The sequence below is a fragment of the Eleutherodactylus coqui genome, chromosome 7 (assembly GCF_035609145.1).
Source record: "Eleutherodactylus coqui strain aEleCoq1 chromosome 7, aEleCoq1.hap1, whole genome shotgun sequence".
In the NCBI taxonomy this organism is placed as follows: domain Eukaryota; kingdom Metazoa; phylum Chordata; class Amphibia; order Anura; family Eleutherodactylidae; genus Eleutherodactylus; species Eleutherodactylus coqui.
The window spans coordinates 101,758,394-101,773,265 of record NC_089843.1 but is presented as its reverse complement, the minus strand read 5'-3'; positions in this window follow the sequence as shown (position 1 = coordinate 101,773,265).

Sequence of the window (14,872 nt, the reverse complement as noted above, 5' to 3'; positions counted from 1 at the left end):
CCATCATCATACTGCAGGACTTGGCCCGCCATACACTACAGCTGCGAAAGGCCCTACAACCCCTCCTGTCAGCCCTCAAAGACCAAGGAATCCAATACCGCTGGGGTTTCCCGTTTTCGCTGTCAGCCAGGAAAAACGGCAAATCCGCAGTCTTTCGTTCGCTGGGGGACCTACCTAAATTTCTAGGCACATTTGAACTGCCTCAAATAGCACTTCCAGATTGGCCTGCTCCTCCCAGCCTGCTTACACAATCCACCAGAGAGCAGTGACAGACAGTCCAACCACGGAGACAGCGAGAGAACCGCAAGGGAAAAGACCATGCCACCTGAAGAGTGACCCTCAGGCCTTAACGGGCCAGCGGCACTCACCCCACAAAGTGGGGGCCTTGGAGAGCAGGACTATCGACAGACGCCTGCGCGTGCTGTTCCGCGGGTGCTGTTTCTCCCCCCCCCCCCCCCCGTCGCGGCCGGGGTGGGTGGGTGGGGGGCGGGAATGGGTCCCGTACAGGGATACGCAGTTCCTTACAGCTTATACACATGGGAGGTTTGAACCCGAAAGGGTCTGCCACCTTAAAGTTCTTTAATGTTACCGGGTTACCGGTGCTCGGGGTTCACTGTTAATGCTATTTCCACTGGAGACCTCAGCGAGGTCATCCAGTTACATGTTATTTTAAGGGGGGGCGCAGCGGGAGAGAGCTCCCGTACCCTTCATGCGCTTCCACTCTCCCTACAGGGTGACAATCCGCCCGATTAAGGGCGACATCTGGCGATTCGCTAGAATCTCAGATACACCACGACATGGTTGTTTCATACCGTCTATTATTCTTATCTTTCCCCTACATCTCAGCTTTCCCTCTTACCCTTCACCTGTCTTCTATACCCCAACCCTTGTCCGCTCGGTCCCTGAAAAATCCCCCACAGCAATTACATGATGGCTAACCTCACATTCGGCACCTACAACATGAGGGGCCTAAATAAGCTGGCCAAAAGAGGACAGATATTAGACTACCTCCACAGACAACATGTAATGATCGCCCTATTCCAGGAGACCCACTTCCAAATAGGAAAAATCCCTAGCTCTAAACACTGCCATTACGCAACCCGGTACCACAGCCCACACCCACAGAAAAAAGCCGGAGGCACATCTATAGCCATCCACAAGCAACTCCCCACAAATTTCTCTCATCGGAGGCAGACCCCGAGGGACGCTACCTGTTTGTGAAAATCCAGCTGAGCTCGGAGGTGGTTACTATTGCTAACGCTTACTTTCCCAATCAGACACAGGTCTACTTCAGGATCCGGATGCTGGGGGCCCTGGCGTCCTTCGCAGACGGCTCCGCCATAATCCTGGGGGGCGATTTCAACCTGGGTATGAATCCTGGTCTCGACTCAACGGGGGGTAAGTCCAATATCACACACACAGCTACACGAAGGCTTATAAGGGAACTAACAAATTTAAGCTTAGTAGACTTGTGGCGGGTACTCCACCCTAGAGAAAAAGATTACAGCTACCACTCCCCAGTACACAATAGCTATCATAGAATATACTACCTATTTCTCTCACATAGACTAGACGGAAACCCTAAATGCTCCATTGGACCTTTCTTATGGTCGGACCATGCTCCGGTCTGGGGATCCTTAGATTGGGGTCAAAAGGATAGGTCAAACAAAAACTGGAGGCTAAACGACAATTTGTTAGGCGATGGGGCTTGCATGCAGGAAATTTAGCTAGCAATAGAACAGTTCAAAGCTGACCACATGACAGATGAAACCCCGGCCCCAATTAAATGGGAAGTGCTCAAATGCGTACTAAGGGGCATCTTCATCTCTCACGGGTCACGCCTAAAAAGGGAGAGAAGCAGGACCCTTGAGGGATTAGTCGCTAAACTGGGCCTCCTGGAGTCAACCAACAAAACATCACCCTCCGCCCAGAGAGCAGCAGAAATTTCCGAGGTTCGCCGCCAGATTTTGCATCTTCTAGACCAAACCTCACTCTGTCAGAGAGACAGGATGAAAGGGTACTTCTACGAATACGGGAATAAATGTAGCAGAGGGTTAGCTAGGGCCCTCAACCCAAGGGCCCCGTCAACATATATCTTCTCCATCCAGACACGAAAAGGGGTACGAGTCCATACCAGTAGGGAGATTCTAGACAGCTTCCACTCCTACTACCACGACCTTTACAATCTGCAGAGAGAACGCACAGAGACACTAGAGGAAGCAGACATAACACAGAGCGTCTATCTAAAGCAAAATGGCCCTAAAAATATCCCTATAGCTGAACGGAGCGGCCTGGAAGAGGACTTCTCCCTATCAGAGATATCCGATATCATTTGGGCTCTCAAGATCGGTAAGAGTCCTGGACCGGACGGCTTTACCCCACGCTTCTTTAAAGCATGTGGTGAGGCACTGGCCCCTCTAATGCTAGACGCCTTCAACGATGTATCGTACGAGCATCCATTCCCCCCCCCCCCCCAGGCTCTCTGGGCCACTATAACAGTTATACCAAAACCTGGAAAGGACCCCTCGGCGTGTGGAAGCTATAGGCCCATTTCACTACTGAACGTCGACACCAAAATCTACGCCGGCATGCTAGCGGCCCGCATGAGACCCCTTATACCTTCATTAATAGATAGAGACCAGGTCAGATTCGTCCCGGGAAGGGATGCAGGGGACAACACGATCAGAACACTGGCCATAGTGTCAAGGGCACAACGTTCAAAGGACCCGCTTTCCCTGTTATCTGTGGATGCCGAAAAGGCATTTGACAGAGTGAACTGGAGGTTTCTCGAAGCTGTCCTACAGACGATAGGCCTAGGTCCACGTTTCTTAGGCAAAATAATGGCCTTATACAGTGGCCCAGTGGCCAGGGTGCGGGTTAATGGAGGTCTGAGCCAATTAAGATCAGCAATGGCACTAGACAAGGGTGTCCCCTGTCTCCCTTCCTCTACATATTGGTAATGGAGACCCTGGCGAACGCACTGCGGGCTAACAAAGATATACGAGGGGTTCAGACGGGCCAGACGGAGCACAAAGTCGCCTTATATGCAGACGACTTACTAATATATATCTCCAACCCCAGAGTGGCCCTCCCGTGTATAATGAAAGAGTTCGAGTCGTTTAGCACTATAAAGTCAACCTCAGCAAATCAGAAATACTAAACGTTACAATGCCCGAGAAAGACACAGAGGCAATGCAAACAGCGTTCCCGTTTGTCTGGAAAAGGGACGGATTCAGGTACCTGGGGACGGTTATCACAGCGGACCCCGAAAAACTTTTTGAGAAAAACTCCACTCCACTGATTACTGCCCTCGAGAAGGACTTAACCAGATGGAAAACCCTTCCACTATCATGGTTCGGGAGGATAAATACAGTCAAAATGAATTCCCTCCCCAGGTTCCTGTACATCTTTCAAACAGTCCCTATAAAACTAACCGGAACATTCCTTGCAAGAATCAGACGCCTAGTTATGAGATTCATCTGGGGCAACCACAGACCCAGGAGGAACTGGAGCGCCCTCACCAGCCCCAAAACGAGCGGAGGAATGGGAGTTCCCAACTTTGCATTACACCATAAGGCTTCCCTGACTAAATGTGTGCTAGACATATTCCACAGCAGGGACCGCAAAAGATGGGTGGAGGCGGAACAGGACTCCACGCAACACAGGGGACAGGGATACATATGGATCCCAGGAAGAGACAGATTCAGGGACATGGGGCTCTCCCCCTTTATAGAAAACCTGCTCAGCGCTTGGGTCGGCCCTGCCGTAAGGTCGGGACTGATCACATCCCCAGGTCCACTTACTCCCTTGGTGGGCAACCCGGACGCACCGGACCTCCCAAAAGGCACCCCACTATTAACAGGGACAGAGGAGTCAGTCCCCAGAATTAGGGACATTATGATTGGGGCGAGGTTGAAGACCCTACAGGAGATACTAGCGGAAGGGGTCCCCCGACCGCAGCATGGTACCAATACCTACAGTTGTGCCATTACATCAGATCTATGGGTAACCTACAACAACTAGGAAGGGCAATCACAGCTTTTGAAAAGATCTGCATCTCTAACCCAGCCCCCCCAAGCTACTGTTAGAACGGGACACGGCAGGCAGAAACAGACCTCTAAAGGCGACCCGGGAAAGGGAGTTAGGAATAGAATTAACAACCGAGGCTTGGGAGAAGGCATATACCCTGACCCACAAATTAAATGTCTCTAGTAAGCTCCAGGAGCTTAAAAAGGGTTGTCACGCGTCGAAACGGGTTTTTTTTTTTTCAACAGTTCGGCGCGAGACAAACCCGATGCAGCGACCTAAAAAAAAATCCGCACAGCGCTTACCTGAATCCCCGCGCTCCGGTGACTTCTTACTTACCGGTTGAAGATGGCCGCCGGGATCTTCTCCCTCGGTGGACCGCAGCTCTTCTGTGCGGTCCATTGCGGAGCTACACGGAGCCGCTCTCCGGCACAAGCGGCCCCATTCAGAAAAGAAGAAGACCCGGACTGCGCAAGCGCGTCTAATCTGGCGATTAGACGCTGAAAATTAGACGGCACCATGGAGACGAGGACGCCAGCAACGGAACAGGTAAGTGAATAACTTCTAATAACTTCTGTATGGCTCATAATTAATGCACAATGTACATTACAAAGTGCATTAATATGGCCATACAGAAGTGTATAAACCCACTTGCTTTCGCGGGACAACCCCTTTAATTACAAGATCCTGACCAGATGGTACAAGACCCCGGTGGGACAAGCCAGAATCTACCCCCAGTATCCGGATCTCTGCTGGAGGTGTCTCAACGAACAGGGAACCTTTTGTCCACCTCTCGTGGTCTTGCCCACTGATATAACCACTGTGGCGAGAAGTGGAGGGCCTATACAGGGCCGTCTGCAAGAGCTCGGTTGACTTTTCCCCTGAGATGGCCTTATCAATAATACCGGGACCACTGTCAAACATCAAAAACTCCCTGTTGCACTTTTTTCTAACGGCAATGAGACAAATAATCCCCAGAAAATGGAAATCGGTGTCCCCCCCCCCAACACGTCTGATGTGGCTGGAAGCCATGGATAACTTGAAACAGATGGAGGAGTTGTGCGCTAAAGATGAGATGAGGCACTCTAAATTTTATAACACCTGGGCAGTCTGGCTACAGTACCGGGCTTTCACCCAGACTAGAAGACTGGTTGCAGGATGGCTCTGCTGCACTCTAATCAGTAGGGATAGTCTCAATATGAAAATTAAAATAAAGAGACGCGTCGGCATAAAAGAAACAAACAATGGGGCGATTTCAGTACTTTGGACCATGGACAAGACGGACCTATCCTATGCTCTATAATATCCTTCCCTACCCCACCCTTCTTTCCCCCTACTTGACAATCTCCTCCCTTCCCCTCTTACCCCCCCCCCCCTTCCGCCCCCTCCCACTCTTCCCCCCCCCCCTCTTACCAATCTTTCTGGCCATTAAGGCCTTTCATACATTTCAAAACTTATATATAACATTATTGACTCGACTCTATATTATCTACTTTTAATTCCCCTCCTCAGAAAGAGTTGTCCAGTGTTAAGACCTAGGGAATGACTGTTATATTTTGAATTGTCATGTTATACTTGTATTATTCGTTTCTTAAAATCCCGCATGGAATGTCAGGAAGAAACCAAATTGTCGGGAGACGTGACGGTGACCCATCCCTGACTGATACGTAAACTGTATTGCTGCTGTACTGTACTTTCCAATGCGGGTAATAAAATACTTTTGAACCATAAATTACAAATCACAGAAGCTACAACACCTGATGGAGGATGACCCAGACCATCGGATAGAATTTGCAGAATGGATGACATAGCAACTTCAGATAACGACATCATTCTATATGGCGACCACCTGTATTTACTAAAATAAATGTCAGGAGGTACTTTTGCCTGCTGATGGGATGAAATGTCCCATAAATGACTGTCACTACATAAATAAAGAGATTTGCAATTCAAGAGCCTGGGAAATTTCCCTTTCCTCCCATAGATACTCTAATAGAAGACTTTTTTGACCAGTAATGCTGCAGCTTTATAACCACAAGTTAGTATAATTTGTAAAATGTTTTGCAAGGGGACAGCTCAATGATTTATATTTACTAGGAAATTTTTCTATGGTGGAGAAAATCCTCTTTATGCCATGGTTTACATTCTATTTTACATTCTTTCTAACATTTTTATTTTTGCACATTTAAGTTTACAACTTATAATGAGTGTAGATAATGATGCAAATAAATGTCACTTGATGTAACGTAGTGTTCCTAAGACTGCTGAGTGATCTGCGCTAGCTATAATTAGAACACAGTGATGTATGTAGGACACAAGGATAAATAAAATAGGATTGGCAAACACATTTATCTTTTTTTCGCTCTGCATGGTTTTTGATGGGTACCATTTGAATAAAGAGAAGACAAACTGCATTTTGTAAAAATGACATGAAAATATTTAGAGTATTTGTTAAAGTTTAGTTCCTGTCACGTCTGTTCAGACCAGTCGGCGTAACCAACACAATAATACGGAGATGGAGGCCGAGGACAGGCTGAAAGACGCATAACATCTGGCGGTAGCTAGATAGCTGGAAGTGTTGAAGACATTAACATAGACAAAGATTGAACTTAGGATCTCTCCCAAAGTCTTCCTGTGATTGGACTTTTTAAAGAGTGGAGCACCTGCCCAGAAAAGGGCGACCCCACAACTAGAAACTACATAGATTCCCTAAATGTCCCTAGGTATAAAATGGGAGACTGAGAATTAAAGAAGACAGAGCAAGACAGAACAAGCAAGCAGACAAACAAAACCATAAAACAGAATGCAAAGACAAACGCAGTCCAAAGTACCAAATGTGAAATTGAAGTGCTAAAGGGTAGAAGTCAGAAGCCCAAGGCAATAAATCCCAAACCACTGAGGAACCAGTTTACAACTGTATCAAAAGAGATCGTAAGAAAATAACCAGCATCTTCTGTTCAGAGGAGCTGGAATAAATATCAAAAACATATTTCTGATAGGCTAGCTGGGATGATATACAGCTCAACCAGCCAATCAGTGCAAGACTGAATTGGAATGTTTCTCTCTTGGTATTCAGTGCCGAAGGACACTGCGCATGTGCTGGAATGGTCTGGTGCTGATGATGTGATGACCAATGCCCAAACCCAGAGGCTAGAAGCAGCGTGAAACTTTGTATAAGATTTTAGGGAGTTTTATAAAGAGCAACTCACTGGTAGTCTTGAATTATTGTGATTGTTTCAACTTTCAGTGATAAGCGGACTCTAGGGGGTCCTTATACCCTGGAAAATGTCAACTAAACATTATTTACTCTGCAAACATGTCACAGAGATGTGGGCTGCTGCTAAAATGTGAAAATGCACAGGATCATTCTGAGAGAGGACCACCACTCTTAGTAGCACCCCAGGTAACAAGATAGTCCCGAGTTGTGTTCTCCTCTTTTGTAACCTCAGTACATTCTAATAAAGTATATGTCACAAAAAGGCTGACCCTGAAGCTCCTATAGTACCTGTACAGCATAGGGGCTGCTGCTTAGGCTAATAAAATTCATAGAATCATAGACTCATAGGATGGTAGAGCTGCAAGGGACCTCCAGGGTCATCGGGTCCAACCCCCTGCTCAGTGCAGGATTCACTAAATCATCCCACACAGATATTTGTCCAACCTTTGTTTGATCACTTCAATTGAAAGAGAACTCACCACCTCCCGTGGTAACCTGTTCAACTCATTGATCGCCATCACTGTCAGAAAGTTTTTTTTCTAATATCTAATTTGTGTCTCCTCCCTTTCAGTTTCATCCCATTGCTTCTAGTCTTTCCTTGTACACATGAGAATAGGGCTGATCCCTCTGCACTGTGATGGCCCTTCAGATATTTACAGACAGCTATTAAGTCTCCTCTCAGCCTTCTTTTTTGCAAGCTAAACATTCTCAGATCCTTTAATCGTTCCTCATAGGACAGGATTTGCAGACAGCTCACTATATTGGTAACTCTTCTCTTAACTCCAGTTTGTCTGTCTTTTTTAAAGTGGGGTGCCCAGAACTGGACACAGTATTCCAGATGAGGTCTGACTAAGGAAGAGTAGAGAGGGATAATGACCCCACATGATCTAGACTCTATGCTTATCTTAATACATCCCAAAATTCTGTTTGCCTTTTTGGCTGCTGCATCAGATTGTTGACTCATGTTCTGTTTATGATCTATTAGTACCGCTATACCCAAGTCTTTTTCACATGTTCTGCTGCTTAGCCCAATTCCTCCCATTCTGTATGTGCTTTCTTCATTTTTCTTGCCCAGATGTAGGACTTTGCATTTCTCCTTGTTAAATATTATTCTGTTAGTCGACGCCCACTACAATGCTCCATGACATACAGTTATGTCATGGAGGTTCAGGGTTTGTATGGAGGAGGATTGGGAGCTGATCCTGCTCCGTATACAGCTGACACCCACCTGCAACAGCTGCGATCAATACTCCTGCTGATCATGAATGGTAAATTCTGACAGCAGCATTTTAAATACCCAGTTCGTCGTTCAAGGGTCCCGAATGGCTCCCCACAATGAGATCGTGGGGTTCCATTAAGTTGTCATGGCAGCTGGGGGCCTTCTGAAAGCCCCAGGGTTGTCATTGCAGATTGCCTATCAAGCCATGCCTGTGGAATGGTTTAATAGGTTGCCTCTCACATTGGGGTATAATGTAATGCTCTGGTATTACATCATACTGCAGGAGCAATCAAACAATCGCAAGTTCTTGGTGCCTGAAGGGACTTAAAAAAATAAATGTAACAGGAAGTTTAAAAATTCTATTAACCCCTTAGTGACAGCTCTATAGTGTTTTTTTATGCCTTGCGGATGCAGGACATGTATGAGGGGAGAACGCGGGGTGACCTACCTTCATACATCCCGGGTGCTGTTTCAACAGCCTCGATAAGCTGCACGGCTCATCGGGGCTGTTAACCCTTTAAAGGCCGTTGTCGGAATGTTCGGGAGTCCTATTTCACTCCACTCAGAACATTATACAGAACATTATATAGTAGCATTGACAAATAGAACTCGCCACGCAAAACACAAGTCCTCAGACAGCTATGTTGATGGATAAATAAAAGAGTTATATATTTTTTTTTAAGTACATAGGAAAAACCGAAAATTAAAAAAAAAGGACCGCGTCCTTAAGGGGTTAATTCTGGAATATTTCTTTCTGCCATCCTCAATTGCTGCACAGAAGTACTTCTAATGTAAATGCTGTTCGTATGAAGTAAAACGCTCTCATATCTACAAGAGGTGAAGTAAAAATGTTGCAGAAATGAAACAACAGGGGTCGGAAGCTGAAACATATTGTTCTGAGCACAGAAAAAAGCTTTCATAAGCTGAATATCAGGAAGTGTTCTTTACTGCCTTTACTTATGTTTGCAAGCTCTTTATGGGGTATAGATAAAAGGGTTGTCAGAAGTTCAACACTATCAACTACTTGCTTTTTAACCCATTGAAGACCAGAGATTTTTCATTTTAATTTTTTTGATTTGGCCTTCCAAGAACAATAACTTTTATATTTTTCCATCAATATAGCAGGATGAGAACTTGTATTTGTGGGCCAAGTTATAATTTAATGGTAGAATTTATTTTATCATATTGTGTATTGGAAAACTATTAAAAAATGTAAAGTGTGGGGAAAGAAAATATATTGTGCCAGTTTTTGGGGAGGTTTAGTCTCTATGATATTCATATCACAGTAAAAATGACGTGTGACCTTTATTGTGTGGGTCACTATAATTACAGCAATATCAAATTTATATCATTTTTATGTTTTACTACTTTGGAAAAGAATTTACCTTTTTTTAAAACAAAAATTTCTTTCCCGCACCATATTGTGAAACCCATATCTCTTAAATTTTTTTGTCAGCCGAGTAGTGTGTGGGTTTTTTTTTTTGCAGGAGAGCTTTAGTTTTTATTCGTACCATTTTTGGGTATACATATCTTTTTGGTCACTTTTTTTATACAGAGTGGGTAACCAAAACATATGCAATTCTGGCATTTTGCAATTTTTCTTTATGGTGTTCACTTTGTGGGATAAATAGTGAAATTTTAACAATTTGGACTTTTTCAAACACAGCAATACCAAATATGTGGATTTTTCATTGTTTAGATTTTTATGGTCGAAGGAACTTCTAATATTATTTTTTTTAGTTTTTTCAAAAAATGTTTTCAGTCCCTGTAGGGAAATTTAACTTATCACCTGCTTTATGTACTGCAATACTTCAGCAGACCATGACAAGGGCTTAATAAACACCAATGCATGGCATCCATGGGAGTCTTTGCTAGGCTGCTCGTTGCCATTGTAACCCATTACCTACCCCTGCGATTGCATCCTGGGGAGGACAATGGGGAGCTGCAGGCCCCCCCCCCCCTCTTCCTGGCTATCTAGACATGCAGTTAGTTTTGAAAGCTGCATCTAAATACTTAACTGTCCCTATCTGAGCTAACTCTGAACATGGAAGTTGCCAGTTGCTGTCAGCTGTCAAAAACATCTGTGAGCTGCTGGATATGGAGCAGACTCGGCTCCTGAACTTGCTCCATACACCCTTTGTGACTGACTGACTGAATGATGTATGTTTGCGTAATGTAGTTGGAACAGTTGTGCTTATGAAGAGTCCACTGAAAAGCACCAAGAGACAGTCAACTAACTGTCGTAAGGATCCTCAAGACACACAAGGGGCACTAATACAAACAACCATTTCTTGGTTTGCCCTGAATGCTATCGGTATTCCTGAACTTCTGAATCAGTTTCCTGACAATTCAGTGCATTCACTGTCTGTCTTCCAGGTTGTTCTTGATTGAAAAGTTCTTACACCTCATGTGAACTTGTGTTACCAACCATCAAGATGATCTCAATTCTGTCCTTGATTGTTAACAGCATCTTCTGGTACCTGAAATACATACTACATAAATTTAACATAACTTTATTAATATTCAACATGACATCATCCATAACTCAAAAATTCTTGCAGTTATTGAAAAAATACCTGCATCTACCAATTTCTGATGATGTTCCACCCTAAAATCATGTATTTCATGACCCAGCCCCCTTGAAGTTTCTTGGGTTGAATTCAAAATAGCTGCCACCAAGATAGACAACAGCCACCATAGTGCTAAAAAGTTTTCCGATCACCCATCTAAGTGTTCTACAAAGTTTCCTTACTTGTATCTCTTTTTGTTCAGAAGGTATTCTGGGTGGACCTTTCGGGACTGCCAAACAGGGGTCAAGTGACCTCATTCTCCTGATATATGACAGAACCAGTGATGACTACACAGTGCACCATTAGTACTTGCCTGTCCCCACTTCTGAGCTGTGTACCAATTCTCTCTGACATGGAAATTACACGTTAGAAGACAAAAAAGCATTTCTGGGTGCAGATGGTTGGGAAAGGAATGGAGTGGTGAGCTGCAGGTTGTCTGTCCCTGTGTTAAGGGCTGATATTGTACCCAGCGGCACAAAGCTTGGACTACAGTTATGTGTTGTGGACACATAGTGCAGTTTGAGAATTGCTGGTTCTATGCACATGACATGAACATGCATGATTGCTTATGCTTCTTATTTTTCCCATGATCCTGTCAAATGTATCCAGCATATTGACCATTAAAGCTAAGACATTGTATACAGTAATAAGGGCAATCCCCATAGCAAAATTACCACCTCCATTGCCACTCGGTGATGTAGACTGTGATGGTGTGTCAGAGAGAATGCAGTAAGATAAAAAGGAGGAACAGAACTAAAAAAGTTACCTCTCCATATGCCACATGTCAATTTCGCAATAGGTAATCAGTCCAGGGAGGAAAGGTTTTTGCCAGCCCACCTTATAGTATACTAACAAAAATACAATAAAACAGGGTTTAACAGTAAATTACATTCGATAAAATGTAATATTTCAATTAGTAAATCATTGATCTGTTTGTTTTTTTTTCAAGTTATTAAAAATTTTATCAAGTTTGTTCTAGCCATTTTTTATTTAGACTTGCTGGAAAAGTTGAGTGAAAACCAATATGGCTGCTAAGTTTTCAGGAATCTGTCTTGTTATGCACTGATACATCACTCATTCCTATTCTCAACTAGACAGGTAATTCTTTTATGATAAGTGCTTCAAAATATGAAGGGTGAAGCTTGAATCTAAAACTATTTTTCCCACAAGGATATATTTATTACATAATTTTCATTGACATTCTTTTGGCGTGATACACAAATGCAAGTGTTCAGAGCCCTTTAAATTCTCAAAGTCACAGGACAGCAAAGACTAAACACAGAGGCAAACGCTCAAGAGAATTTCACACCAAGGTAAGTTTAATTACAAAAACATTAAGAAGTTGATGGGGAATAGCTGTGCAATGGTGACTTCAAATGATCTGCAAAATCTACCGTTACAATTTGCTGCTTATAGAAAAATTAGTTATGGGAATAATAGCATCTTGGCACAAATACATTTGCCAGTGACAATGTCATTTGCTAGAACAGTATTGATACATCTCCGAATGAGCAGGCACAGATTCTTTCATAGGTTCAGTAATTATGCTTACTTGTTTTTGGACATCAAATCAAGTTTTGATTAGGTAATTTATAGGCCAACATTAGCAGGGATGTTATGCTGACCCTTCTGATCTGGCTTAATGGTTTGCTGATGAGGCGTAGGCAAAATGGGAATGCGGTTACTGTGATTGAAAACAAAAAAAAAATCTCTTTGCAAAAAGAGCCTTACAAAAAGTAAGACCCGACATCAACTAAAGATTATGCGGGTCACTGGAAATTAAATAACCTAAAGGTTCCTTGCATGGAATGGGCCCAACATCGTAGGGATATTATCCAGCTGGTATCTTATGCTGTGGTCTGTGCTAGTGCATGTAGGTCACCTCCCAACAGCAGGCATTTTAGAGTTGTAAGGGGCTCCCCTGGAGTGCTAAATAGTTGCTGTGGTGATAGATGGTGAGTTGCACCAAAAAGTGCACCAAATTGCTATGTGCATCAGAAATTGCATCAAATGTATCATTAAGCTTGCCTGAAGGGTGCCTCTTTTGAGGCAAAAATTTATATAAGACAGTGTCTTATTTTTGGGGAAACAAGGTAGCCCCCGTGAAAGAAGAATTCAGACCCTTCCTCATCACATTCAGAAAATCCCCTCTCCTGTTCATCTTAATCAAAAGAAGAATTAGGGACTGACAAAAAAGGGGAACATTCTGTAATTATTTTCCTACGTGATTCCCCTTTCCCTTATCCTGAGATCCAATCCAGTCCCCCTTTAGTTGATTCAAAGTAACAGTTACATGCTTCATAAGTTGAAAATGTAATTTTGCAATATAATGATATAATTTGTTTTACAAAGTTGCAGAGATATTGCTTTCCCTGTGGTCTCCCCCCTCCCCCCACCATTTAGTTCTTCATCGTTATCCAGTGCTCATGACCTGTATGCTCCACTGTCTTATTGGTCAGGCATGCTCAGTGTCTTCAAATTCTGTAATGATGACACTCTGTACAGTTATGAATGTGCACTCATAGTAACTAGCAGTGGGGCATTGTGGGAGATGCAATGTTTGCACTTCTCAATGGCCATTTTAAAAGAACAATGTGGAAATTTGAAGCTAGCTGGATAGCAGCTGTGACGCAGGTCGGCAAAAAAGGTACTACCGGAGTTTAGATTGATGATTTGGATGCATGTTTGGAATATTGGCAATAAGTGGAAACGTTAGGAAATTTTTTAAATTTCAACTACTCTTCGAAATACCACTTTAATTGAAGTTAAAGATACCTAGTTGGTTTTAAACAGGCAGACAATGAGCATACCAGTCAGTGCTCATTCCTTTCATCTATACCGGCATATAATTATATCTGCAGCGTGGGGATGAACGATCATTACTACAATCGACCGTCCCAATGCAGCTATAATTGGTCCACTGCACATCTTCTCATTTACACAGGCAGATGTGCATCTGACCACCAAGCATTTTTATGCTCTCATACAGCAGCTGATCAGCTGTCAAACAAGCTGATATATACACAGCCTGATCATTCTGCAAATTAACATTTGGGCAGATGTTGCCACGACAGATTGGAAGCTACCGAATGTATCTGCCAAGTGCTAAGCACATGGTTGTGTCTACTTTGAAGAGCATTACAGAAGCAAGACTTATTTCTGTAAATGTAGTCTGAGCAACCATTACCACTTCTGCAAACATTGGGTCTAATTCCTATAAATATTATTACTTCCTACAATTATTCTAATATTTTGCCTATATAAGTGCATATTTTGGTATCCCCAAGTGCTAAATGAATGAATGCTTACTAGAGATGAGCGAACGTACTCGGATAAGCACTACTCGTCTGAGTAATGTGCTTTATCCGAGTACCTCCCCGCTCGTCCTGAAAGATTCGGGACGCGCTGCGGAGCGGGGAGCTGCAGGGGAGAGCGGGGAGGAACGGAGGGGAGATCTTTCTCTCCTTCTCTCCCGCCCGCTCTCCCCTGCTCCCCGCTGCGACTCACCTGTCAGCAGCGGAGAGCCCCGAATCTTTCAGCACGAGTACAGCGGTACTCGGATAAAGCAAATTACTCGGATGAGTAGTGCTTATCTGAGTATGGTCGCTCATCTCTAATGCTTACTAAGCATGTTTTCACAGAGGGGGCAGTTAAAGTCAACAAAGGAATATAAAGCCCAATTCACAGACGTGACTAACACTAAAAACATATATTTTATTATTAAATATGTTAAAACACATATATTGGGCACTACAACGACAACACACATATACCAGGTTCCTCGAACCACTGGTTGGTTATAGGAGGTAAATATCAATGGGAGCCTGGAATTGTTTTCAC